The sequence below is a fragment of the Topomyia yanbarensis genome, chromosome 3, assembly GCF_030247195.1.
Source record: "Topomyia yanbarensis strain Yona2022 chromosome 3, ASM3024719v1, whole genome shotgun sequence".
Lineage (NCBI taxonomy): Eukaryota > Metazoa > Arthropoda > Insecta > Diptera > Culicidae > Topomyia > Topomyia yanbarensis.
The window spans coordinates 147,449,333-147,454,870 of record NC_080672.1 but is presented as its reverse complement, the minus strand read 5'-3'; positions in this window follow the sequence as shown (position 1 = coordinate 147,454,870).

The following is a 5,538-nucleotide window of genomic DNA, read 5'->3' as shown; positions in this document are numbered from 1 at the left end:
TTGTTTATTTTTTCCTTTATTTATATTGTTTGATCTAACTTCACTAACTCAAAAAAAATCTGATTTGTTTGTGGGTAGCAAGGCATAAAAGACAAAATATAGCGCCATAATTATATTTGAACATTTTTTGTTTTTGGAAAATGATAAATACGGTCTATGTATTTAAGAACTCGTAAAGCGACGATACCACGAACAGTAATATAAGGTGGTTTTTACATAGAATGTGCATGCAAAGTTTGAAAGAAATCGATTGAGTAGTTTTTGAATGGCAGGTAACAACGTAAATTATGTTTTTTCCAAAGACGTTCTACAAAAAGCTTCGTCACCGAGTCGATATTTTTGCATAGAAAAATTACAGCACATTATCGAAATAATACACTATAATGTATAAAAGTTTTGTTCATTTCCCTTCACGAAAAGTTCTAAAAAAATTCGCAAAAAAGTTGTTTTTTTCGCGCTGAAACCCTTACCCTCTCCTTAATCTAATACATCAACTCTGGAAAAAAAATTCACATTGAAGTAAACTTATACATTATTCTATCATTGTAGTGAGCAAATTTTCAAAATCTGTTTAGTATTGCTCTTAAAGTATGCGGTATTGTTCTTAGTTATTGATTGGTAAGTGAGGAATAAAAATATAAAATATTTAACATCTACACAGTGCTGGAACAGTTTTTGAAAATCTATAGCATGTTAGAAGGTTAAGCTACCTAAAAATATGCACGTAGCGTACTGCTTTGTTTGAAAGTTACATGCTTAAAACATGTCGTGTTTTAACAAAATCACCCATATCTCAGAAAGTAATAAACATATCAAAACTTGTTTTAATCCACCTAGTCGTGCAATTGAGTCTTTCTCATTTCTCCAAACTATGATTACATGGCGGGTTATGTTCGTTTTAATTGTGAAAATGTCTAGTCTACTACATTCTTACTACACTTTGCATCTACACACAATGGCTCGCCAGACAAAAACCTGATAAGCTACGTGTCGACGGTGAAACACTCGAAAAAAAGTGGCGTGGCGATGGCGTCGAGTGAAGGAGGGGGTATGGGGGATCGATGGGATGCTGGTCTGAGGGAGCTGTAATGAGGGGTGATCTAAGGGGATTTTAAAGGGAAGAGGGGTGACCAGTGAGGAGGAGGGGGCACGTACACCTCTAGCTATGCATCTGTTAAAATCCAGAACTCCTACGTCAGTCAAAAAAAAAAAAATAGGTTGACGATTTTAAGTGTGATTGCATAACCTTTCTATATGAGAAAGGCAAAAACAAAACTAATAGATAATAGGTCTATCGTTTGAAACTAGTTGTACAGATCGGTTCAGCCATTGCTGAGGTAATGTATCGAGCAGAGTCGATTAATATATGAGAATCGTCCCTCCGGGCCTCGAAAAAAGCTTTTCAAAGTTTGGACGAGTCCTATATAATGTAAAAAGTTAGAGGCATTTGTATAAATTATTTCGGCCTGATTTTCTAAAAAATGTTCAAATGTCGAGGAATTTTATTTTAGCATAAAGTGCTGCTGAGTTAACTATAATGCTGTCTTCTGAATACAGCGACAAGCTATATCAATGACCTTTATTTCTAGCCGCAAAATGCACCGCGATGCTACGAAAATCCTCCTCCTATCACTAGGAAAACTCCCATCTTCCGCTGCAGACAATCAATTTGCGGGAGAACGGGTTATTTCATTCGGCTGATATTAAATTTTTATCATTTCGAACATGTTTCTGATTGGTTTAGTTGATAATAAAATATCCCATATTTGCCTTTATGGCTACTCATTTCTCGCTTGCTCGGGCGCTGGTTTTTCTTTCTGGTTTTGGCTTTCCGTTCCGTTTCTGACGGGCCATCCGGTCTGATGGTCTTCTACGGCCGGCAACCGCACAGTAAAAGGATAGACCGAGTAACGAAAAGAATGGGCAAGACTAGCGCTCCCAAGCACGCCACCCGCTGCTGACACGTTTCTTCATATTATCTTTTTGGAGTGTTGCCAAGCTTTTTCGGGTAGGATACTTTCGCAGCAGCAATCCGAAATCCCATTCCAAGCCAACACCCTTTTTATCTGGTTCAATTTGGGAAATGGAATTCGAATCTGGTGGCCTTCATTTTACTGATGGCCCTATCAAATTGTATACTTGGCGAGTCTATACGGCCCAGGAAGATCTGCGAACAGACCAAACTTAAAGGATATACGCGAGAATGACGATGAAACGGAAACGAAGTGCAAGATAGAGAGAAAGCGCTTCGGAGAAAGTTTAATATAAGTTATCTTGGCAATTTCGAGAAGATTCCCACTCTCTTTTGCCACCCAGTTGGCTATTGAAATTCAATTTGGGCGTTTTCCGACTGGTTGCGAGGAGAAAAATTATCCTTTTTGCCCAACAGAAAGTGACTGAATTAGTCCAGCTTCAGCTATGCCATCAACAGAACAGTTTGATAATAATGTCCAATTCAGACACGTAAATTGATTTTTAAAAATATGCAGAGCGGATAAACGGAACTTTCTCTTGATGTTCGATTGTTTGTATTTGACGTTTTGAAAGATGAGTAATAAAAATGATTATTTTTATTACTTTTATCCATCTAGTCTTGGAAATAATTATCACTAACGCCATTCAGGCGGATTTTTCGATTTGCATGTAATGTAGTAAATATTTTGACCATTTTGTTAATTTTCACCAAAGTATGATTTTTTTTTGGAATATGGATTTATACTATTAGTTTTGTATTTCAACACTAAATCCTGTTCCGGGCGGTCCGTCAAAGTAGAGCACCTAAAAGACCAGTTTTAACAATGTCGTATTTTAACATGATCACCCATATCTCAGAAATTAAAAATCATCCGAAAACAAAAATAATTCTTACGAAAATAGCGTCTAATTAGATATCCCTGATTTTTTTGGACTGCGCGAAATAACTTTTCTATTTTCAATCAGCTTTATGGCATGTTTTCTATAGGGGAACTGGGGTGAAATCCGATACCTTAAAGGGGTCTTCTACTCGCGAGTGCTAAAATTGAGCACTTTTTTGGGAATAAATTGTAAATCATCAGGTTCTGAAACTTTTTTTTTATTTTGAAGATACATGTTTTGACTTTTTAATTTAACTTTTGAAAACGAAAAGAAAAATCTCTCGCGACTTTGAAACTTCATTGATGACATTGATGTTGACACTGCATGGGTCCCGCTTAAGTAAAGTTTTGGCAAATTGGGATATAATCAGAAAACTCATATTTGTTATAATCATAGTCACGGCTACGTTTTCACGACAGAGATTTTTTTTATATTTTATAATGTGTAAAGGTTATGTAACAATTTGTAAAAATTTCAACATTTTCGTTATTTTATTTGGCCTATTAGGGGCCATAAAAATGGAACAAATTGACATTTTGCAAATCCCTCTCGGGAAAACATAGCGTTATGTTTTCTGATTAATTGGAGAAAAAAATATTGAAATCGGACCAGTACTTCTATGAAAAGTCTTACTTTACCGCTTAGAAAACACTACTTTCGGGAAAACGCATTTAAAAATAAAGTACGGTTTATAACTAGATTGTAGTACATTACTAGTTAATCTGCTATACCTGGGCCGTAGAGTTCACCTTCCTCATCACAAAAATGTTCTTGGTTGTCCACATTTTACTCCCTCTATTGAATTTAGGCCTGTTTTGCCGCGACACCCACTTTACGTTCAAAGCGAGTGATAATGTTCACCGGAAAACCAGGAAAGTTCATTTTGCTTCGGACTGACGCCACTTGCACCAGCTGTCCTCACCGAGTGAACACTTTGAGTATTTTGGATTTTTGTTCGATGACGAGCAGTGTTCTAGGGAAGCCCAGATTGCATTTCGCATAGGGTAAACAGGTCTAATACACCCCCCTTAAGCAAAAATAGGTATATTTCACCATTCGACACTATGATCTCCGCATCAAGTTTCGGTTACCGGCTTAAAAATACAAGAGTGTTGGTGATCAATTTCATTTTTTGCTTTGACTGAAAATTATAAACTTTTTATTGCAAATGATTAATGCAGTCGGTAAAGGCAGATATGGCGATACCAGGAGGTATTGCATGGAAAGCTAGAACAAGAGAAACTTTCAAATTTTCACCTAAAACTTAACAGTAATTAATCTTAGAAGAACTATATAGATGTTATTTAGCTTCTAAGCATTTTCCTACCCAAGTAAGAATTGAAGTTTTATAGCATGTTACAAGTGCACAATCAATCTTAATTTAATAGTGAATACCAAAAAATATGTATTAAAATATCTTATTTCATGGAAAGCATGATATATATAATTCCGCCTTTAGGACAAAAGGTTTTGGGGAACGATCAACAAGAGATTGCCTGATCACAACGTAGCAGCAAGTTCATAAGGTGATCAGTTCAGTAGTCACATGGCTATCGGATAACACACGAGTAAACTGGTTCGATGTAAAGTGCCAACGAGCAACAGATGAGAAAAATCAGACTAGGAGCTTATTGCTCGCACTGGTTATATGTTAGAACAGTGAAGTGAGCTGAAAGTCGCTGAAAAGGACGATCACGACAGGGGCGCCTAAGGCTTGATAATTATGAACTAGCATTTTAGAGACAGTTTAAAATGATATTCAGTTTTGGACATGGAAAACTGTAAGACTGCAATACGGGAAGACTGGAATATGGGAAGACTGGAATATGGGAAGACTGGAATATGGGAAGACTGGAATATGGGAAGACTGGAATATGGGAAGACTGGAATATGGGAAGACTGGAATACGGGAAGACTGGAATACGGGAAGACTGGAATACGGGAAGACTGGAATACGGGAAGACTGGAATACGGGAAGACTGGAATACGGGAAGACTGGAATACGGGAAGACTGGAATACGGGAAGACTGGAATACGGGAAGACTGGAATACGGGAAGACTGGAATACGGGAAGACTGGAATACGGGAAGACTGAAATACGGGAAGACTGGAATACGGGAAGACTGGAATACGGGAAGACTGGAATACGGGAAGACTGGAATACGGGAAGACTGGAAGACTGAAAGACTGAAAGACTTGAAGGCTGGGAGGCTGGAAGACTGGAATACGGGAAGACTGGAATACGGGAAGACTGGAAGACTGCAGTTGAGCTGTTCATCTCAAAAATGATAAATTTTATGAAACAATTGACAAACTTTTCTAAAAGTTATTTTATGTCAAATGGAACAGCAGCACAATACAAAAATAAGAAAAACTTCGTAAGCTTGTGTAGATTCAGTCAAAGTGTGAATTAAGCGCAGAATGGCATTTTTGCAACATCCCATGGAAAGGATCCTGTGATGCTATTGGTGGCACTCTCAAGCGAATGGCAAAAAGAGCCAGTCTTGCTCGCGACTATGGAAATACCATAACAACTCCCTGAGAATTATATGACTGGGCAGTTGAACAAACTGATAAAAATATCACAAAATTGAATTTCTGCTACATATCCACTGAACAGTACAACAAAATGTCAGAAGAGCTCAAAAAACTGTATAATAACGCCAAAACAATATCTGGCGC